The sequence below is a fragment of the Manis javanica genome, chromosome 14, assembly GCF_040802235.1.
Source record: "Manis javanica isolate MJ-LG chromosome 14, MJ_LKY, whole genome shotgun sequence".
Classification (NCBI taxonomy): Eukaryota; Metazoa; Chordata; class Mammalia; order Pholidota; family Manidae; genus Manis; species Manis javanica.
The window spans coordinates 40,129,320-40,153,827 of record NC_133169.1 but is presented as its reverse complement, the minus strand read 5'-3'; the positions used below and the strand labels follow the sequence as shown (position 1 = coordinate 40,153,827).

General features: G+C 39.5%; 1 pseudogene; it reads left to right on the top strand.

Moving 5' to 3' along the window:
- The first annotated feature begins 1,799 nt into the window (after nucleotides 1-1,799).
- Nucleotides 1,800-24,267, top strand: LOC108394085 (olfactory receptor 2L13-like; annotated as a pseudogene).
- The last annotated feature ends 241 nt before the right edge of the window (nucleotides 24,268-24,508 follow it).

The window sequence follows — 24,508 nt, the reverse complement described above, 5'->3', positions numbered from 1 at the left end:
ACCAGTTGACTTATATTTATCTGAGAAACTCTTTATCTCTCTTTGAATTCTGAATGATAAACTTGGTGGGTAGAGTATATTTTTGGTTGTAGGTTTTTTTTCCTTTTCGCACTTTGAATACACTATGCCACTCCCTTCTGACCTACTTCTGCTGAAAAATCAGCTGATAGCTTATGGGGATTCCCTTGCACGTGACTCATTGCTTTACTCTTGCTGCTTTTCAGATTTTCTCATTATTGTTAATCTTTGACATTTTAATTATTGTGTCTTGGCATGGACCTTTTATGTTCATCTTGTTTGGGGTTCTGTGTACATAAACCTGGATATTTGTTTCTTTCCCAGGTTAGGGAATTTTCAGCTATTATTTCTTTAAATAAATTTTTTATCCCCTTCTCTCTTCTCCTTCTAGACTCCTATAATTTAAATATCAGAATGCTTGATCTTGTCCCAGGGGGCCCTTAACCTATCCTCATTTTTCTGTGTTCTTTTCCTTTCTTCTCTTCAGCATGAGTGCTTTCTATTACTCTGTCTTCAATATCACTGATCTGTTCTGCATCCTCTAATCTGCTCTAGATTCCCTCTAGTGTATTGTTCTTTTCCTTTGTGTTCCTCAACTCTCATTGGTTCTTTTTTATACTTTCTATCTCTTTGTTGAAGCCCTCTCTTAGTTTATCCATGCTTCTCTCCAGTCCTGTGAGCATCTTTATAACAATTACATTGAACTCTATATCAAGTGGATTGTTTCATTCCTTTTCATTTAGTTCTTTTGCTGAAGTTTTGTCTTGTTCTTTCATTTGGACCGTATTTCTCTGTTTCCTCATTTTGTTTGACTTTATGTTTTGGTTTCTATGAATTCAGTGAAATGACTATCTCCCCACTCTTTAAGGAGCAGCCTTGTGTAGGAATGTCCCATGGTTAGATTGTGGGTGACTTGTGGTTTTGGCTGGCTGGGTGGCTGGGGCCTCGGTGTGTGCGGGCCAGGGCTGTCCTGGTGAGTACCATCTGGGGCAGTTCACTCTGAAGTGGCCAAACCAAGAGGGTGTGGTCCCGGGGTGTCCCAGTAAGCACTGGGCCAGGGATGCATCAGCAGGGCTGCTGGAGCCAAGGGGCTACTATCTGGGAGGGCACTGGCAGGTGTAGGGGCATGAACCAAGGAAGTCTAGGAGAATGTGCCAGTCCTGGGCATAATCACTACTAGGAATTTTCTGATATAAAATAAAATATATTTAAAATGATATGTACACCCTTATGATTACTGCCACATTATTTACAATAGCCAATATATGGAAGCAACCAAAAGTGTCCATAACAGATAAATGGGTAAAGAAGAAATGGTACATATACACAATAGATTATTATTCAGCCACAAAAAGAGAGAAATCCTCCCTTTTGTAACAACACTGATGGACTTAGAGGGTATTATATTATATGAAAAAGGCAGGCAGAGAAAGACAAATATCATGATTTTACTTATATTTGGAATCTAAAAACAAAACCAAGCAAAATAAACAAAACTGCAGTAGACTCATAGACTGGTGGTTACCATAGAGGAGGATTTGGGGTGGGTGGCTGGGGTGTATGAGGGTGGGGAAGAGACACAAAATCTCAATCATAATATAAGTTGGTCACAGGAATAGAAGTGTGGCAGAGAAAATACAGTGGTTCTGTAACAGTTTTCTATGCTGACAGAAAGTAACCGCACTAGTTGGGGGTGAGGATTTAATAATGTGTTTAATGGTTGAATCACAATATAATATTGTATATCAACTATTTTTCCGTTGTAGACAGGGACCGCAAAAATGAGAGACCATGTCAGAATGAGGTTTAATGCAGAGGACTTAGACTTCCTTGGAGACCAAGCAACAAGTTAGAGGGCCCCTGTGTCTTTATTAGGTCACAGCAAGCAGTGAAACAATCATTGGTTAATAATTATTGAATGTACTTTCTCAACGCATCAACCAACCGCGAACTAGATATATTTTTATTTTCTTATTGTGTTAAGTCATCCGGTTAGTGAGTTTCACAGCATGTTCCTTGTCTGCATTTGCCACAAAAAGGATCACAGGAACTATTTGCAGCTCCTGTTGTACACTGTTCATAACTCACCAGATTCCAGGAATTAACACTTTGTTCTTTCTATTAGGTTGGTTTTGGCTATTAATCAAACTTACGGAGTATACTTACTGTACTTTTCTCTTAGATTAGTTTTGGTTATAAATCAAGCTTTAAGCAGAAACTAACTACAGCAAAGTTAATTGCTGGGGTGTCTGCATGTTTCAATTAAAAAGAAATTTTTTCTGTGTAAAACATTATTTAGTAATTGAAATTAATATCTCCCAAAAGTTTTCAAAACAATGAAGATATGGATGCACATAATTTCCAAAGCTTCTTGGAATTACTGATTTCATATTTGATTTCATTATGGTCAGATGACTGGTCTAAAATATCATTTCCATGAATTATATTTTTCTTTTTATAGTAACTTTTTATTAGAGTGTTACATTTCTTTACAAATAATATTCATCCTGTGACTTTTTTCTTTGGGTTTTTCCCTATAATTTAGGCTCAGTAGTTGTCCTGTTTAGCTATTTTATCATTATCAAATTTAATAGGATAAATATGCCACTTTCTAATGGATATGTTCCAAAATATATCTTTCTGATGATAAATTAACCTGGGATAAAAAATCAAATTTCCATGACTGAATTTAATTCTGTCAACTTTGACCATCTTAGGAGATGAAAATACTTTTGATGGCATAGTTGACAGAATATTAGCAATTACATTTCTTTTCTTTATCCTAACACTGGTTGAGGAGGATAATAAACAAGGAAGACAAACTCTCACTCTTGAAAAGTTAACTTCCTTCTCCTCACATTCTCAGTTTCTGAGGTTTGTAGAGTTTACTAGATAATCTCTCTGGACATGTGTCCAGGTTCTACATGCACTGGTTAAAGTACTACCATAAACATGCACATGCTATGGGTATTTCCAACTCATTGTGAAGATGGAGATTTCCTACATTGCTGTAAGACATTTGTTTTGGGATTGAAGTCTGTTGAAATTCATATCTCAGACTCTCACATTGGATTGTCATTGGCCACGGAAGTTTTTTTAGCAGTTATTTCTCTCTGAATGTTTGAAACCAAATTTCTTGTTTGTTGTAGCTGTAAGGAATTTAGGCTTTGACATAAAATTCTCTAAGCCAACTTATGCAATTGCTGATGACAGTTTGGTTTTGATGATCAGCACTTTCTGCCGTATCTGTCTGGCTGTGTCCCCCTCTAACAGAAGAAATAGGCATGTTTCTCCTCTTTTCAAAGTCCCCAACACTTGAGAGGTGCCCATATTTTGGATGAGAAACAGCTCATGAGCTGCATACTTGCAGTAGTAAAATGAGCAACACATCTTACAAGAAACAGAGGTTGAATCTTACTCAGCTTTGATAGCACATTAAAAGTAAGCATGTTTGTGTACTTGAGTTCATATCAATGGACCTCATATTCATCATTAGTCAACAGAACCTTCAAACATTTTGTCACAACAGTTCCAATAAGGAGAACTTGGTTGTGATATAAAACAGATTGGTCGTTGTGACTACAACTACAGTCTGGGGAAATAGATATAGTTCTGTATGTGTGTGTATACATATATATATATATATAACTTAAATAAAAATTTGAATGAATTACAAAGGTTTGCCTTCAAACACCAAGTAAACTGAACTGGGAGAAAATGTAAAAACAATGACAATATAACACTTACATGTAAGTGGTTTACTTCTCCCTTTGCCATGGGCTTGTATTTTAAATTACTGAAGAAGAGTATTATTCTCATTTGTCTGATAGAATTCCTACACTTAGGTATTAGAAATATATGGAATAAGGGAATAGAAAACAACATTCAAAATAAATTACTGGAAATAAATAAAATATCTCAGCTTGGCGGACAAGCTTCAAAGTCACATTTTAACATTTATTTGATGAATGACACTAGGAACAATGTTTAATTTTTCCATCCTTCCATTTGCTCATTCAGAAAATGGGATTCAGAGCACTTACAGAGTTCTTACAGAAAACAAAATAATCCATAAAAACTGCTTAGTGTGAGCAACTCAAGTGTCCATAAGTAGATGAATGGATAAAGAAGAGGTGGTGAACATATACAAGGGAATATTATTTAGCCATAAAAAAAATCCTATTTTTGGAAACACAGATAGACCTTAAGTGTATTATGCTCAGTGAAATAAGCCAGGCAGAGAAAGAAAAATACCACGTGATTTCACTTATTTGTGGAACACAAAAACAAAGCAGAACAGAATGAACAAAACAGCAGGAAACTTATAGACACTAAGAAGTGTCTAGTGGTCACCACGTGGGAGGCATTAGGTGGGTAGGAGACAGAGGGGGAGGGGATGAAGTTGTGCAAAATCTCAACGTAATATCAGCTCATCACGGGTATGGTGGTACGACATGGAGAATATAGCCAATGATTGTGTAATGTCTTTCTGTGTTGACAAATACTCATTACACTAGTTGTGGTGAGCATTTAATAATGTAGATAACTGTCAAATCCAGAGTATATCAACTACACTGCAATAAAATAGTTAACAAAAGCCACACAAACACAAAATAGAAATTATATCTCTTAATACAGTGTGGACACAATTCTTAACAACTTCCTATTATACCAATCAATAAATTTAACCTTCTCTTGACATACTGCTAAAGGAGAGGTAATTACAATAGTTTAAAATGTTAGTGATTTCATTTGACACTGTGTAACCTTGAAGAGTGAGTTTACATTTGCTGGGGTTTTAAGTTTGCACGTTTCCCCAGCCACCTTTACAAGGCTCCCTTGACCTCATTGTTCCTCAGACTATAGATTAGGGGGTTCAGCAGAGGGGTGAAGATAGTATAAAATGCTTACAACCTTGTCATGCTTAGCTTACCTTTAGGATTTGGGTCTAATCCTCATATAGTAACACTGTATCTTTCAGACAGTTTTAAAGTTTTAAAGTATTGGATACCAAACAAATGAGCAGTCTGTTTTACTTAATCAAAGCCTTACTGAGCCTCATGTTTTCATTGCCTTCTATAGAGTACACACAGTCCCTTGTTTTATATAATATTTAATCCTCCTCCTGTCGTTGCCATGGCCCCCTGATTCCTTGACTACAGGCTCCCCCTACCTCCATTACAGCTTTAAACCACCCTCTGACTCAACTGACTGATTCAGCAATGTGTGGATAAAGAACTCTGGACTTGAGATAGAGAAGACTGGGTTTCAGAGTAATTTCCATCATTTTCTGTGTATGTGATGAGGACGTTGTTTTATAATTTTGTATTGTTTTGTTTGTTTACTTATGTGTTTAAATTATAAACCTCTTAAACAGATTATTCAATTAAAATGTTTTGTGCATGAAAGAGTTTTGAAATGATTTCCTAAGTCATTCTGCACGATGTGTTTAATTTTACTTTGATCTGTCACTCAAGATCATTGGTTGCTATTCTTATTTCACATGAACACTAGGTAGGAAGTCATAGCACAGGGGTCAATCTGATCATTTGCCTGAAAGTTGAAGCAATATGAAGATGAAATTCTAAGATAAATAGGTGAGGACACACACACACGTGTCTACATAAATCAACAATGTAATTTGGAACAATGCTGCTTCAAAGAGAAAATGCAGTAATTATATACATATTACATATCTGTAATATCCCTCTGTGCTTTGAAAAATTGTGATGTATATTTTCATAAATTAGGCTTCTGAACAATCTATAACATAATATTAATACAAAAGTCATTAAATATATTACTCAATTCTTCTTTCACATATAAGAGCTAATGCAGCTTGATCTTTTGTACTAAATATTATACCAAGCATTTTTAATGCTTTTTTCACATTATCAATGTATATCAATGTATTTACTTTCTAAGTAAAACATTTTGTCCTTAGTTAAAAGCTATATCATCTCAGCAAATTATGAGAATACAGACAGGCACTTATAAGTATTTCTTTTTTGGGTCACTTGTGAGAAAATTAATTCTAAAGTATTAACTAGGGTAAGTGAAATTAAATGAAATACTTTTCAAAATAATAGATCTTTTTCCAGAAGTCGGGGAAATATTTACCCTCAAAGAACAGGTCTTAGACTTCCAGGAATATAGGCATACAGCCTTTAGAGAAAGAAAAGGAGACTTTTCTTCATTATTTTTAAAGTAACATTATATCTTGCCCCCAATAATATTCTTGTTTGGAAAAAATATGAAGAATTTGCTGCCTATTAATCTCAAAATCATGCCTTTTATGATTCAGGTAGAGAAGCTGATCCTTAATCTGTATTCGTACTTATAAGCATAAGTTGACAACTTTGTTATGAACTGTTGGAGATTCCCTCCAGTCTCATTTTTCCTTCTTTCAGACATCCTGCCCTCCACAGAGAAAAGTACATTTATGTCCTCAAGATATTGGTAGAACATGGTTAATTCTTTGACCAGCCACAATGTTCAGTTAAAAAAATTCACTGATATGAACTAAATAATATTTTACAGAATTGACTGCTTATTTAAGATTTTTTATTTCACTGGTTTTGGGTGGAAATAGCCAGCATCTTGTATATTTAGAATACATGTGGACAATGGGGGAACTTTTATTTTGTATCATTTGTGGATGAAATTAACAAAGGTAACTCTGCAACTAAAAAATCACAGGTAAAATACTGAACACAAAATAAATGTGGATCATCTGAAACCACTTTCTAACATAACAGAAGAATAATTTCGTGTGTGTGTGTGTGTGTGTGTGTGTGTGTGTAGAACTGGATCTTTCTGATGGATTGACCACAAAGTTTGATAACATCAGTATTGAGGATATTTTTTTCTGCTCCTGGCCTTGTGTTATATTTATTAAGAAGTCTCATATGACCATTTAAATTCTCTTACAGCTACAAAATACCTTGGAGCAATGACATTTTCAAATTCAAATCAGCTTTGGCAGGGGAACCCAGACTTCAGAGTTTCTGAAGAGTAAATGATGCAACAAACTAACTTACCTCCCAGGTTTTTCTGAAAGCAACATAACCCTGAATGGGCAGGTGAAGAGAAGTGGCACTATTAAGGACAACAGAAAATTTAAAGAATTGTCAGAGGCAAAAACTGGTTGTAACTCCAGGGAGGAAAGGTTTCTACCAGCCCAGGACAAATTACCTTTGAAACTGAAGTAGGAAAAAGGGAGAAATAAAGTAAGAGAAACCTGTTTAATGCTAACAAGCAGTTGTCCACTTCTGCTCACAGAGGTCTCTCACAACCAGGCTGCAAAAAGGGACCCTGGTCCACATATATTCTCATTTCCCCTTGTAATTACCTATTTATATGGAGGTGAATACTTCTCTCCACCTCTTGGAAACACCTATTGATATGGAGATGCACTAAGGACAGGCAAAAGATTCTGGAAATAGAGCAATTTTGCTCACAGGCTACCCCTCCAGAAATCTCACCTCACAATCTACTAGTTACCCATCTTCTGCAATGGCACCCAGGCAAGAAAACTGAAGCATTGTAACCAGACTAATAATATACAATAGCAACAGCAATAAAATCATGATAATCCTCAAGCCCAAAGATCCATCTGGGTTCAAAGTCCTATGCAGCTTAAATCTGTAGCTTGCCAATTCTACAGGAGGCCAGAAGTTGAACTGGTGGGGAGTGCTGTGCACACTCCATAAACCGCAGCTGCAGCCAGGAGGTGGGTCTAAGGCAGGGACAGTAGAAGAAAATAACCTTAAGGGCAATAAGATACACATCTTAATGGCACCAGCATAGGGAAATATTGTCCATCAGGTAGGATACATGCAAGAGAGTAGCCCTGTGATAGGACAGTGGCAGGAAAGGGACCTTATCCTGATCTAGTATACCAGACTTTCACCTCCCTCCCTGTGGGAGTTACAAATGGGTCAATATATAGGGGTACAGGTCGTACATGCACTGGCCATAAAGATAAAGCAAAACTTCCCTGTAAGATGCTTTTACCTCCTGGATGTTTTAGGTACACTATCATGATCTTTGGGGGCCACTCTGTTGTTACTTCAGGAACACACAGTAGACCAGTTTCCAGGCTTTTTCCCCAAGAAGCCAGAAGGGCCAGCCATGACTGGTCCATGTATTGAAATGTCCAGGGCCATGTACACCCAACAGTATCTCCAGGGTTTAATGCACTTGTGGCTGTCAGCAGAATGTTGCTCTGCTGGCCATATCCTGGCTTCAGTACCTCCTCTTTGGTTTGCACATATAATTGTATAGGAGAGGCAGCAATGTATGTTAGCATACCCACAGGGCTCAAGGCTCATTTTTGGGGCTTCTCATCCAAACACCATAAAAGAACTGAACAGCCCCACAAACTATTGGTGTTTGACTTCAGATCATATTTCAAAGCCTCAGTAAATCCAAAGAGATTGAAATTCTACCAACCAACTTCTCAGACCACAAAGTTATAAAACTAGAAATAAGTTGTACAAAGAAAGCAAAAATGCTCACAAACACATGGAGGCTTAACAATATGATACTAAATAATCAATAATCAATGAGCAAATTAAAATAGGGATCAAGCAATATATGGAAACAAATGACAACAACATCACAAAGATGCAACTTCTGTGGGATGCAGCAAAAGCAGTTTTAAGAGGAAAGTATATAGTATATAGCAATCCAGGCATATTTAAAGAAGGAAGAACAATCCCAAATGAATAGCCTAAAGTCAAAATTATCGTAATTGGAAAAAGAAGAACAAATGAGGCCTAAAGTCAGCAGAAGGAAGGGTATAATAAAGATCAGAGAAGAAACAAATAAAATTGAGAAGAATAAAACAATAGAAAAAAATCAATGAAACCAAGAGCTGGTTCTTTGAGAAAATAAACGAAATAGATAAGCCTCTAGCCGGACTTATTAAGATAAAAAGAGAATCAACACACATTGACAGAATCAGGAACGAGAAGGGAGAAATCATGATGGACCCCACAGAAATACAAAGAATTATTAGAGAATATTATGAAAACCTATATGCTAACAAGCTGGAAAACCTAGAAGAAATAGACAACTTCCTAGAAAAATGCAACCTTCCAAGACTGACCATGGAAGAAACAGAAAATCTAAACAGACCAATTACCAGCAACGAATTGAAGTGGTAATCAAAAAACTACCCAAGAATAAAACCCCGGGCCAAATGGATTTACCTCGGAATTTTATCAGACATACAGAGAAGACATAATACCCATTTTCCTTAAAGTTTTCCAAAAAATAGAAGAGGAGGGAATACTCCCAAACTCATTTTATGAAGCCAGAATCACCCTAATACCAAAACCAAGCAAAGACCCCACCAAAGAAGAAAATTACAGACCAATATTCCTGGTGAACATAGATATGGGCAGAGGTCCAATATAGTCTATCTGCCACTTGACAAGGGGTATTGGCCCCCTTACTATTGTCCCATGTTGCTGTGGGACTCAGTGTAAGTCCCTCTTAGAGCACACAAGGCACTCTTTCTGGGCTCTGCTAGCTTCCTCAGAGGTCAACAGAAGCCCCACTGACAGACTACAGCCCACATTGTCTTTTGACCCGTGTGCAACAAACACTGATGTAACCATTGGACTACATCAGAGACAGGCATCAGCCTGTGCTTTTAGCAGCCTTTTAGCCTGTGCACCTGAGCCAATGTGTTTGCTTCATCATTCTCTGGGGATGCCAAAGGCAAATGGCCAGTCACATGATATATGGTAACAGTCTTAGTCTGACCAGAGGCCCATAGGTCTTGCCACAACTCTTGCCCAAAAGGGGCCAGTGACCAACCATCCAGTTGGCAAGGTACCATGTTGGTAGCCACAGGGTCAAGCCCCCAATAGATGGCCCAGCTGCCAGTACAGACAACTATAAGGGAGGGCTCCTGGGTGTTCACAAGCTGTACTGCCTGCAACTCAGCCCATTGGCTGCTCTTCCCCTCTCTGTCCTCCATCCACATTGCCTCAGTCTTAGGATGAAAAGCCCAGCCATCCACTTTGGGGGCTGCCCATGACTCAGGCCATCTGTATACCAAGCATCTTCAGGTGTAGGGGTTTTTCCCTCCTGATAAAGACTCTTGGCTACCAATGCCTCAAAAACACATTCTTTCTGCATTCCACTGTTAGACATCACTGGCCCCACTAAGCACTGGAGCTCTCCACTTAAGAGGCTGTTAGTATGTGCCTCATTTGGCCAGTGCAGGCAGAGGTTTCTAGGGCTTCTGTTGAAGCAGCTGTTCATGCCGACCACCTCATCCTGGGTGCAGGGGTGGGGCATGGGTTGCTCCAGTGCTCCGCCACCTGGTTGAGGGAGGGTGATCCCCCTGAGAAGCCTGCAGTTGTTGTGCTTTTTTTCTTCATTACAACTAGGCTTTTACTTTTTCATTACAAATCACCCAAAGCATTTGTTATAGGAAACACTGCTGCCTCAGGTGGTGGCCTGGCACCAGGGTGGCCCTGGGCCCCACCCTTCATCCTCCACTGACCTCTCATCTGCCATCCCCAGGGCTGGTGGCCCCGCTTTCTCCTGCCCCCTCCCCTGAGGCCTTCTGCAGTGGGGATCCTCCTGCTGCCTCCACACTCAATGCTCCTGAAGAATCTTCCCGGAGCATGATTTGTCTTGTCAGTAACAATCCCTCCCTCCCAAGGGCACCCCACAGGCCATTGCACAGCTACCCTAAGTAACACAGAAGTGTGTCTATCCTTGATAACCCTTTCCACCATCTCAAGAAACAAACACCCCACGATCACAGCTGCCACATGGCCGCTCAGGGCCTCTAAGCAGTCTTCTATCCCATAGAGGGATAATTCCACAGCTTCTGGTGTCTCCACACTTCCCCAATTCTGAAGAAGGCCTCACCCCTATAGGAGGTGCTTTACCCTAGACAAGTTCCCCACCAGGGGCTCCCCAGTTGGAAGCCCCACAGATAATAAGCTCCCTAGTGAAGCTGCACCCTCTACTGCTGCACCCACTGGGGCCTCCCCACCATCCACAAGGGTCCTCCAGGCATCTCCCCACCATCCACATGGGCAGCCCGCCCAAGCATCACACCCATGAAGTCAGAGCTCCTGTCGACTGTGCCAGGTGTAAGTCTGGGTGGGGGTGGGGAATCTGTCTCCCAGCCCTGGGAAAATTAACTTTGAAACCAAAATCAGTCAAAGAGAGAAATAAGGTAAAAGAAACCTGTTTATTATTGCTTACAAGCAGCTATCCACTTCTGCTCGACTGTTTCTCTCTGGACCTGGCTTCAAAAAGTGACCCACCCAACCTCTCTGGTGCAGGTAAGCCCTGCTCCCTCTTGTGATCACCTATGGATATGGAGATGAACTGCTTCTCTCCACCCCTTGGAAACACCTATTGATAAGGAGATGCACTTAGGCCAGGGGAGAGATTCTGGAAATATTGCAATTTTACCCACTCTGGTATTTTGCTCCTTGAACTGAACAAATATGACTTAATTGCCTAAAACAGACTGTGTTCATTTTTCTTAACTGTGTGATGATAGTAATAATAAATTTGATTAAGCATTTCTATGTGGTAGTAAATATGCTCAGCATGTTATATGCACTTACAAGCATTTCATTTAATCTTCAAAAGATCCCGATGTTCTATGAAATCCTGCATTCTACAGAAATGCAAATAATGTTGATGCTTTTAAGTAGCATACTTATATTTAACTATCATGAGGTTGTTCAGTGGAAGAATTTATGTTTAAATTACTTTAAATTTGTGGTTTTCAAGCTTTAGGGAAGATCCAAATCACCCAAAGCATTTGTATTTGCATTTGCAGAAACAGTTCTTTAAGCAAGCTGTCTAGAGATGAATTTTGACTATCCTAAACCATCAATGCACCAAGAGTCTATTTTTTGCATTTGTTTTAATTATTATACATATATATATATATATATATATATTTGTGTCTATTCCTTGCCCACTTCATGGTCTTGGATTACTGAGGCAGGAATCAGTAGGACAGAGGCAGCCTTAGAATTCCTGGCCCTGGTAAGGGGAAGACATAAAGCGGCTAAGTTCAAGGCTTCACAGTAAACAAGGAGCCACGCATTGGGCATCTAGGTAATTCAGCATGAGGAACAAGGGGCTACATCCTGAACATCTGGAGGATTCGGCCTGAAGAACAGAGGGGTCTACCTTGCAACAAGCCCTTGCCAGTTCTGTATTCTTCCTTCCTTTTGGCCTGTAAACCCTGGACCCTTCAGCTCCAGGGGCCTCCACCCTTAGAACTCTTCCCATTTATGGGGGGTCTTTTATTCTTTCCTTTCACTCCTCATTAAAAACTTTGCTAGTTGCTCCACACTCTGGTCTGCTGGCTTCATTCTTCTTCACCTCCAAGACATGATCCTGGGAAAAACAGCATCCCAGCCAGTAACAGCACCATTATGAGTAAGGTTTGTGTTCCTTCTTATATAAAATATGTATAGTAACATTACATATTCATAACATTGCTAGAAGGATTAAGTGAAATAGTTATAAACTTCCTGGAAGAGTATCTAGTTTATTATAATCATCACAACTTCAAATGGGGAAAAACATACCTGTAAAGCAGAGTTTGTGTTGATTTGAGCTGAAGTACTATGAAAAATTACCTAAAACATAAAATACGGTGAAGGGAGAACAGTCTGTCCTCTCAGTGTTACACTAGAACCCTGTGTATCAGACCCACACAAAGATTATTTAGTTCCCTGGTGTGTAATCATCTGTGTTTGCCTTAATATTTACCACTAATCAGGGCCCAGATTCTGTGGAAACCCATGTTAACATGTACCTTTGTGTCCAACACAAATGCACAGATACAAAAAACTTCTGTCCAGTACTGAGGTAAGATATTAACCAGTTTTACTCCGATTTAAAACACAAGTAATGAGAAGTTTCTTTTGCCCTCCTGACACCAAATACGTGGAGTCCTTTCCAGTATCTTCTCCAAGTCTCCACCACCAACTGGATGTCCTCCACTCACTTCAGTTCTGACCCTTCCCAGAGCTAGTGCAGAACCCCTGGGTTTAAGGGCTCCATCCCACAGATTGCCCCTACTTTAGGTGTGAGGTACAAGCATTGGGTTTCACAGGTACCCACACTTCTGCCTGACATGGCTACAAAGTTGAGGATCCCACAGACTTCTCTTCCGCTTCAATGGTTTGTCAGAATTGTAATGTTTGGGTTCATTCTCCTTAGACCTTGTCCCCTCTGCAACAAAAAATTGAAAGGCAGAGACACAGTAGTAAATCAGAGGAAAGTGTTGTTCGAATGCCCTCCACGGGAGGGGTGGGCCCGAGTCAAGGTGGACTCCGCCACAGCCTGAGGGGTGGGAGGCCCCCCCCCACCTGGGCAGAGTTTGGGTGTTTTTTTCTTTGAACCCTGTCTTGCAGCTTCTTATCTGAGCCTTATCTTCCCCTTTTCCAGCTGCTCATGTCTATCTTCCTACCTAACATTCCTAACAGAATGAATCACATGAATCAGGACAAACACTATAACTGATTACAGCTTATTATAAAGGGTAAAATGGACAGCAGATGAGGCGGCCCAGGTGAGACCCGGAGCAGGAGGGTCCGGAGCAGGGGCAGCCGTTCCAGTCTCTTTGGGTTTGCCAGCCTCACAATGTTCTCACTCCGTCAGTCTAGTAAGAGTTTCTATTTAAACATTGTTTTTAAAAAATGAGAACAGAAATAATGATTCCCAACAATTGTTTATTAGGTGATGGTTGAGAAAACACCCCCTGCAAAGTCTTTGGACATCATGTATATATTATGCTTCACAAGATGTTAGGTTGAAATGTTGAATTGCATGCCCTCTTGTTTTAAAAACTATTAGGATAATTCATTTGGAAAAGACAGAATGAAAACAGATTTAATGAACATTTCATTGGAAATTCAGCTTTAATCAGAAATATTTGTAAAATAACTAATCTAAATAAAAAATGAAATAAAAGTAAGTTACATCAGATACCATATGAAAACTTTATCTCATATATAAGAATTGCACAGTGATGTCATCTTCCTTTAATAATGTCAAAAAATAACTGTAATCTAACAGGAAATCACCGGATGCCTAATATGGTAGAGACTGTCATTTTGATTACAAGCCCAGACATAAACAGAGGGATATCGCCAGCATTTCATGGCTGTTCAATCACTATGTTGATACTTGAAACCTATATGATATTGTGTATCACTCATATTTAATAACAAATATATCAACCATGAAAAGGAAATATACTGTAGAACCATCTGTTAAAGTTCCATAAGGTTCACCCATTTTTGTTTAATAAAGAATTTATTGAGTATCAAACCTCTGTGTAGTACTTCAAATAGGTCAATCTAATTTCTGTCTTGCCAGGAATGGTTCCAAGTAGTAGATTCAGTTCAAACTTAGGCATGTAAGGTAAATGTGGTCACTTAATTGTCCTCAGATTAAATAAGACTCCCTCTTATTCTGTAGAGCACAGACCAATCTTAAACTCCTGCTTCTGTGACGAGTGACATTATTATGACATGCACTCATCACACTAGCAGGAGAGCCTGGGAGGAAACAGATGGTGGCAGTGAGTAGAGTGGTGCATTCATTCACTATTTTAGGCATTCAGATAGTGTTTTTTCTTTTCTGTCCTCATTGCCTCTCAGTTTTCAGGCTCTACTTTAGATGTAGATTCCAAATGAGGAAACAGCTATGGTCATACATAGGCAGGAACACTCCAGGCAAGGGACCCCAGTGAGAATGCCTGAGTTCAGAGTCACTGCCAAGTGTGAGGAGGTGTGAGGAGGCCCAGGGGTCACAGTGGAGTAAGGGAAGCTGTAAACACAAGGTATGGCCTCGCAAACTTTTAAAAAGAGTGAGATGAGAACCTTTTAAGGAAAGAGCTGTGCGCAGAATGACAAAACAGGATTCTCAAGGAGAAAAGGGCTCTTGCTGAGTTATGATTTCCTCTTATTATGAAAGTCATTCATCAGCGTAAAGCACACTTTCCCACCTCAGCTTGTCATGGTTCCCTGTCTGTAAAGGTTTCCTTCCAAGGTGGCCATGTCTCTAAGTAACTGGTCACAGACAGTATCCTTTGATACATCCCTGATGTCAGGCAAATTTTGACAATAGATCCAAGTCAAAAAACTTTAATTCTATATTAGTAATCTATTTTCTCAGAAAATTTAACAAAAGTTCCTCTATTTAAAATAGATGATGTATACTAAATAATAGTTTATCCTACAAATATACCTGCAATATTGGAAGTGTCATATATGAAATTATATATTATATAGTTGTTTATAATATAAAAGTTTGTAATAATTTTCATCATTAATATTGGTGACTGTTTTCACCAAAAAGGTGTTGGTTAGCATATTCATGAATTAGTATCTCTATATTATGGTAGAGATTGTCATTCTGATTACAAGCCCAGATATAAACAGAGGGACATCGCCAGCATTTCATGGCTGTTGAATTACTATGTTGTATACTTGAAACCTATATGATACTATGTATCACCCATATTTAATAAAAAATATATCAACCATGAAAAGGAAAGATACTGTATGTATCTTTTATGTAAAAAAATTAGAAACACTTTAATAGAATCATTTAAAATTATTTTATTGAAGTATAGTTAATATATAACATTACATTGGTTTAAAGTATACAACATAGTAATTCAATAGCTATATACATAGTAATTCAATAGCTATATACAGCATAAATCCTCACCCCAACTAGTAGAGTTACTATCTTTCAGCATAAAAAGATGTCACAGAACTACTGACCATAATCTCTATGCTGAACTTTCATCACCATGGCTAATTTATACGATGTTTGAGATTTTGGGCCTGTTTACCCCTTCACCCATTTCAACCACCTACCCAGCCCCTCCCCCATGGTAACCACCAATTACCTCTCATTGTCTATGAGTCTATTGCTGTTTTGTTCATTTTGATTTCTTTTTGATATATTATTTAGCGAAAGCAAATTACACAACAGTATTATACATGCCTTTGAGGATTTCTTTTCTCTTCCTAACTTCACTTTTAACTTTTCAGTGGTTATTAGAATTCCTAAATTCTTTTCAGCATCCGTTTCATTCACTATTTAATTCACTGTTTGTTAATTGAGTAGTCATAGCTTCCGTAGAGGAATTGAACTGAAATCCTTGAAGGCATTTACATATATTTTCTCAGAATTTGGTAACATGTTTCTAAGAAAGCTCAAATCACTGAAATGGTTTGTGTTCACACTGCAACTAAGATTGGAATTTAAGAAGTGGTTTAAATTAATCTCAACCATCTAGAGAATCTGCATTCTTAAGTAGCTAGAAATCCTGAGGCTACAATTGTTTTGTTCTTTCAGCATCTCAAGGATGTATGCTTGCAATTCTCTGAAACTTTCAGGATCTTTCCTGCATTGTCCTGATAAAGAAGCTGTTTCTCAAGACATCAGATTTGTATTTACTCAGGGATTACACATTCAGTCCCAGTTAAAGAGGAATAATCTCACTGTGATCTTCCTGTAGTTCCTGGGGGAAAATGTGTTCCCAGCCTGGGACAAATTACCCTTGAAGCCAAACTCAGTTAAAAGGAGAAATAAAGTGGGAGAAACCCATTTATTGCTTACAAGCAGTCATCCACTTCTGCTCTTGAAACCTGGCTGCAAAAAGGGACTCCATCCAACTTCTCTGGTCCATATATGCCCTCTCTCCCCCTTGTAACCACCTATTGATATGGAGATGGAATGCTTCTCTCCACCCCTTGGGAACACCTCCTGATATGGAGATGCACTAAGGCCAGGAGAGAGATTCTGGAAATATTGCAATTTTACCCACAGTTCCATATTCAAGGAGGCAGGGAAGTGTAATGTTTTTACCTGATCACACTGCCATTCACAAAATATAGAGCTAGTGTTATCAAAAATAGAACACAGTTACTGGGTAGGAAATTAAGGCTTCTGACATACTGTGGATTACCAAAACACTGAAAATCTGGAAACATGAGAGTTTACATGATAAAATGACTGCTTGAAGAGTCCTTAAAAATGGTACAATCCAGTTCTCTGGAAGAAGCATGCCTCTGTGTATGTACAATAACCAATCAACTCTATTTCCCATCCAAAAAAATACAAACCCACCCTTATTGCTAAGGGTTGAATTTGATCTCCTCAGCTCTTGTACCCACTGTAACAAAGATTTCTAAGGCAGAGACACAGCAATGAAGCAGAGCAAAAGTTTTATTTGAATCTACTCCATGGGAGGAGCAGGCTTGAGTCAAGGTCATATCAAGAGTCAAATCAAGACAAGGGCCCTGATACAATGGAGAAATGACAGCCTCCTCAACAGCTGGTGTTGGCAAAACTGGACAGTTACATGTAAGAGAATGCAACTGGATTATTGTCTAACCCATACACAAAAGTAAACTCAAAATGGATCAAAGACCTGAATGTAAGTCATGAAACCATAAAAATTTTAGAAAAAAACATAGGCAAAAACCTCTTGGACATAATCATGAGCAACTTCTTCATGAGCATATCTCTTTGGGCAAGGGAAACAAAAGCAAAAATGAACAAGTGGGACTATATCAAACAAAAAGCTTTTGTACAGCAAAGGACACCATCAGCAGAAAAACAGACACCCTACAGTATGGAAGAATATACTCATAAATGAGATATCCAATAAGGGGTTGATATCCAAGTTATGTAAAGAGCTCATGTAGCTCTGCAAACAAAAATCAAATAATCCAATTAAGAAATGGGCAGAGGATCTGAACAGATACTTCTCCAAAGAAGAAATTCGGATGGCCAACAAGCACATGAAAAGATGCTCCACATTGCTAATCATCGGAGAAATGCAAATTAAAACCACAATGAGATATCACCTCACACCAGTAAGGATGGCCACCATACAAAGACAAACAACAACAAATGTTGGCGAGGATGTGGAGAAAAGGGAACCCTCCTATACTGCTGCTGGTGGGAATGTAAATTAGTTAACCATTGTAGGAAGCAGTATGGAGGTTCCTCAAAAATCTCAAAATAGAAATACCCCTTGATCCAGGAATTCCACTCCTAGGAGTTTACCCTAAAAATGCAGGAGCCCAGTTTCAAAGACATATGCACCCATATGTTTATCGCAGTACTATTTACAATAGCCAAGAAATGGAAGCAACCTAAGTGTCCATCAGTAGATGAATGGATAAAGAAGATGTGGTACATATACACAATGGAATACTATTCAGACTTAAGAAGAAAACAAATCCTACCATTTGCAACAACATGGTTGGAGCTAGAGGGTATTATGCTCAGTGAAATAAGCCAGACAGAGAAAGACAAGACAAGTACCAAATGATTTCGCTCATATGTGGAGTATAAGAATAAAACAAAACGGAAGGAACAAAACAGCAGCAGAATCACAGAACCCAAGAATGGACTAACAGTTACCAAAGGGAAAGGAACTGGAGAGGATGGGTGGGAAGGGAGGGAGAAGGGTGACAAAGGGGCATTACAATTAGCAGACATAATGTAGTGGGGGGGAAACACGAAGGCAGTATATACAGAGAAGACAAGTAGAGATTCTACAGCATCTTACTATGCTGATGGACAATGACTGTAGTGGGGTATGTGGTGGGGAGTTGATAATAGGGGGAGTCAAGTAAGTATAATGTTGTTCAAGTTATTGTACATTAATGATACCAAAACAAAAAAAAAGACAAGGGCCCTGATCTCTTGGCTGGGATTCCTTTATATAACATTCTGGCTAGGAGGCCCCCCTTTGGTTGACAAGGTGGGGTCATTTGATTGGCAGGCCCATCTGTACAGTCCTCCCTCTCAGTGAGTGTGTCCTTTCTCATGTCGAGGTATGGTTTGGGTATTTCTCAGTTCTGTTCCACAGGGCCCAAGCTGGGATCTGGCTGGGACCCGTTTGGCTTGGTCCCAGTAGGCAAGGAAATTCCCTCCCTGCAGAGCCATTGTTGTCTTCACAGGGCCCCCTCCCGGGGCGGTGTTTGGGAGTTGTTTTCTTTGAACCTTATTTTCTCCTTCCCAGGCTGCTCATGCCTATCTTTCTACCTAACATTCCTAACATGATGGGAAAAGTAAACACCAAATTCCAAACCTGTTATTCTATTCATCCAGATATGTGGATGATACAGACCCCTCTTCAAGACGTGTAGTTTTAGCTAGATGTTCAGGGTATTCTTAAACTGAAAGAAAATTTGTACATTCCCAGCTTCTTTTCATTTGAACTTTCATTGTCTCTACATTCTGATACTGGAATATTAACTGAGAGAATGAGACAGTGTCTTGGAGGCTGGCTGATTACATTGGTGTGGATATAGTGAGGGTTCCTGTGGCCAGGATTCGCACCTGACTGGTCAGCCAGCTCACTCCACACATATGGGCAATGCTTTGTTATTGACTCTGTATAAAGAGCTCTGCCCAGTGCTCTGGGCTGTGCAGCTGCACAGCTGTAGGAGAGCAGAGGCCAGAGTGGTGGGAGCTGCAAGGACAGAGACTGAGATGCCACGAGGACAGAGAGGCCCAGAGGCAGAGACTGGCTTGCTGCATGCAGACTTGCTCTGAATGGATAGGATTCTTGTGCTTGACATGTGATCGTTTGAATAAACCTGGGTATTATAACCCTTTTTAACCCAAGAAGGTTCCATTGTAATAATTTTGGTCTCATTTAATCCATAGTAAACTTGCCCAGGGCTGAAACCCATTGACAAGACACAGTGGCTTACCTTTGGCTTATGCTGGGAGGTTGGTTAGTAACACAGTCATTCTTGGTGAGGCCAAATTCATGTTGCTGAGCTAATGCACTGACTCCAGACAAGATGCTATAGTTACAGTGTAAAGAGGCTCATGAAGTCATCACTGAGTTGGCTGGAAAAAGAGATTGACACAGCCTAGGAAGAGCAAATACTCCCGACATACCACTGGAGACTTGCATGAAGATTTTATCCTGAGGCCCTCACATAGAGCACATGGCTGTATTCACAATCTTTACCTCTCCCCAAAAGTGACCACTTCAGTATTGCTTTCCTCAGATCCCTGACTACTGACCCAGCAATGATCCACAGTGACGATCTCATGCTATTTGACATCTGGTATCATTTAGTCTCTTCTCTCTGTCCTCTCGTATTACCATGACCATTCAGTATATTCTCTTAGTTAGAGTCTGTCTTCACCAAGGTTTCCTGTACTCAAAAAATCATCCGCAAAGAGCCTTCTTACCCCAGGGAACTCAAAACCTGCTTGTCCCTTAAAACTGGTTATTTCTTGACTGGACCTCATGGGCTTGATAACAGGTTGAGCCTGGGGTATAACTGGGTTTAAACTGTGTAATGTACATGCAAAGGGCACCACACTGCAGGAGGGAGAGACATAGATATTATCAATAGAATACTAATAAAACGTTTGTATGTACAACAATAAAATTAGTAACACTAGAAATATTTGTATGTATTTATAATATTTCCCCTCCACTAATGTAAAGAAGTGAAATTAACATGTCCAATATTGTATTTTATATATGCAACATACATTTGTATATATAGTAAACACTGATATTTATTAACTAAAATCTTGTTAAATAGTGTTTTTTCATCATTTATGAAGATGTGACCCCATTTAGAAGAGAATAAAGAGTTCAAATCACTTTAAATGTACACTTTTCTGGAATACAAATCTGTGGATTGAATGGAATAATAAGAGATCCTAAAATCATTTGTGTCCTTCCTTGGCAGTAGGTACTAGGCAAGCATTTGGCATATAGCATCCCATTTGATTCCTAGAATATCCTTTAGCACAAAAAGACTTAAAAACAAGTTGGAATCATAAGTAATTTTTCTCACTCAGCTTCCTAATCAGTGGTACACCCGGAAGGCTAGACTCTTCTCTGAGTCAAAATCATCATTTTACTGCACTATTTCTAAGCGTCAACGTGCCACCTCAGCAGAACAGTTGACTGGTTTGGTATTTTCATGGATCCATTGTCTCCCCTACAAACAGAAGAAAGTATTTTGACACAGCAAAATTCAATTTAGTTACAATCATCAATAATTCCTTCTGCAAACTCCCAAGACAGAGGGCAGCAAACTGTCCCTGACACCAGGTGTGCTGAGCACTCGTAAGCACTTCCTGTGCCTCTCTAATCATTTGATCTCTTACTACGACATTTCAAGAAGCACCATCTGACATCTCTAAAGTTCTCAAATCATCAAGAATATCCCTCTGTGATCTGATTCTGGGCATCAGCAGAATACAAGGGCATCAGATGGGTTAATTGCTTTATTCTAAGTGTGAAAGTTAGTGGATCTCTAAATAAGCAACATCAAGTGAACTGCCCAGGATTTTGGCCGTCGTGGACTTGTGCATTAGGGATCAATCACAGGGAAAGAGGAATATCTAAGGCTTGATTATGTAGGGGTCTGCATATAAAATACAACAACTCGTGCCTCTGTCTTCCAGCAGGAAAACCTGAAGAGATTATGTGTAAAATGTCTTAACTGTGCTTTAAATGTAACAAGATAATAGGAAAGGAAGATGTTTTAACCAGTCAATACATATGAATGGAGAAATATTTAACTAGAGTTAGTTTAACTTTTTTTCTGATTCCAACAAGTTCTGGACAGCAAAGCCTTAAATGTGGCCACAGGTTTTATGTTAGAGATTGATGGGCTATAGGAACAGTAAGGGGTGGCTGATACAAAGCATCCTTGGAAATGTCCTTTTCCTAAATTTTAGCAGATGAAGAGATTCTTATGTTCAAAAGAGACTTTAGATTTGATGCAAAGACTCTTGATCAGTGACATGCACTTGTGGCATAGCCTAGGAGACAGTTTCAGCAACATCTGCTTCTTAAACATTTTCAGTCATTCAGTGGACTGTTAGCAAGCAGTAGTGTCATTCATTATAAAGCTACTTTGTCTCCGAAAGCACAATCTCAAGAACTTTGGAAGGTGAATCACCACAGTGTATTGAATTGAGTTGAGTTAGCTTTAACCCAGGGAGATATTTTGGAGATGTGGCCTTCCTACCTTACAGGAATATTCTCTGTTGCACAGAGTACAGGGTGTTCCATAGCACATTTGAGAAGCTGAGTGAACTTAAAATGTAAGTATAGGTAATACAAACCTGTTAGTATTCTATGATGTGCGGTCCTCGAATGGAGTGTGTGCTTGATATTGACAATTACTTTCCCTAGATCTGAAGCCTCTCAATGGTTAAGATACAGAATGGACAAAGGGCATTGGCATCTACTGAAGACCCACTCAATGATCATGAAGCTCATTTAATTCCATCTTTACAGCTCTCCTATAATTTTACTGGGATCGAGTTAGCAGATGTTCAATTTGCTTATTGGTTTTGGACTGTTTGCCTATAAGACTTTTTAAAGTGTGTTTGATCTGTAACTTTTGCAAAATAAATTTAGAACCCTGAGATTGGCATATATATAATAGGTCCTGTAAGTTGAGATTTTTCAAAATGCCCATAAATGTCAGCAAAATGTTTCCTAAGATGATCAAATGTGACATTTGTTGTAGACCCAACTTGTAGCCACAGGAACAATTTCTCCAAGTTATAATATAACCAAATGTCCTTCATGTAATCCAGTGCATTAAATAAAGTCCATATCCAAAAAGAAAGTGCCCAAATATTGAACATAGAGGGCATCAAGAGTCTCCCTCAGACAGAAAAGCACACAGAAAATGGAAGTCCCATCCCACACTGAAACTGAGTAAAGGAAGAAATAAAACATACAGGAAATATAAAAAATACCACAATAAAAATGTGTATCTATTTGGGAGACTGAGTGAAGGAAAGAACAAATTTTCAGGACTGAGGTGAAATAAAGAGGAAAAGATAAGCTATAAAAAGTTGAATTATAAAAATTCCCAGGGAAAGGTATGGACATAAGAAGCTAGGAAAATTTTCAAGAAAGGAAAATTTATTCATTTTAACCTCTTCTTGATTTGTATTCTTAATCATGAATACAATAATACTAGTTCTGCTGCTCTACTTAAACAATTACATTTGAAGAGGGTGAGTACAAACATGTAAGCCGCAACTCAGGAGCGTCCTCCTGGACATCCCCACTTCTCCAGTGAGCAGCTTGGCGAGTGTTTGATTTTGTTTCAATCTACTGCACAGAAACTAAACTATGGAAGAGAATATCATTCTTCCACAGAAGGTAAAGCAGCAGTATTTCACGGAGAGTTAGAACCTAACTCCAGAGGATTTCACTTTGTTGGGGTTGCTTCCCCCATATCCAGCGGGCCTGCTTCTCTTGTTCTCACCGTCCTGTATTCTTTCCTGCCTCTGTGTGCAACGCGGCAACGATGCACCTCCCAGGTATGGACTCCAGGCTCCACACCCCCATGTACTCCCCCTCAGTCAGCTCTCCCTCCCAAACAGCATGGACATCTCCACCTCCATCCCTAAGATGGGGTTCCACCACTTCTCAGGCTGGAAGGGCACCTCCCTCCTGGGATGCGGGCTGTGGAGCTGCTTCTTCCTGCCCATGGTATGTTCGGAAGGCTTGCTCCTGGCCTCCATGGCCTGCGACCGTTACCTGGCCGTCTGCCACCCCCTCCACTATCCCATCTGCAGGAGTAAAAGGATGTGTGTGAGGTCGGTCACAGGATCTTGGGTCTTAGGGTCCATCAGCTCCTCGGCACACACTGTCCATGCCCTCCGTGTCCCTTACTGCCACTCCAGGGCCATTTATCCCTTCCTCTGCGATGTCCTACCATGCTGCTTCTGGCCTGTATGGACACCGGGGTCTATGAGTACATGGGTTTGTGAGCACAAGCCTCTCTCTGCTCCTTCCTTCCTTGGCATCACTGCTGCCTCTGGCCGGATCCTCTTTGCTGTTCACCATAAGCGCTCAAAAGAGGGACAGAAAAAGGCCTTTACTACCTTTTCCACACATTTAACCATGGTGACCTTTTACTGTGCACCTTTTATCTACACGGATCTTCGGCCCAGGAACCTCCTCTCACCAGCAGAAGATGAGTTCCTGGCTGTTTCTGCACCATCCTCACACCTATGTTCAGTCCCATCATCTGCAGCCTGAGGAGTGAGGAGGTCCTGGGGGCTGCGACAAGAGAGCTCAGGATATTCTCTGCGGGGAAGAGTAAGCACGGCTGTCCTCAGTCGCCTTTCTCTCCCCTTTCCATGCCGGCAACAGCACCCCCGGACAGCTGTCTGGCAGAAATGGCATAGGAGCCATGTGCATTCAATATTTTCTAGCAGCCAATTTTGAAAATGAAGTTGATTTAATAATATACTTATTTAATCAAATACAGTATTATAATCAATTTTGATATTAATGATATTATAGGCAATGTATTTATGACATGGATGCACATATTTTTATTAATATAATATTTATACTCCTGACATTATTACTATAAATAGTCAATATAAAATTATTGTTGTGAGATTTTACTTTTCTGTCTAATTC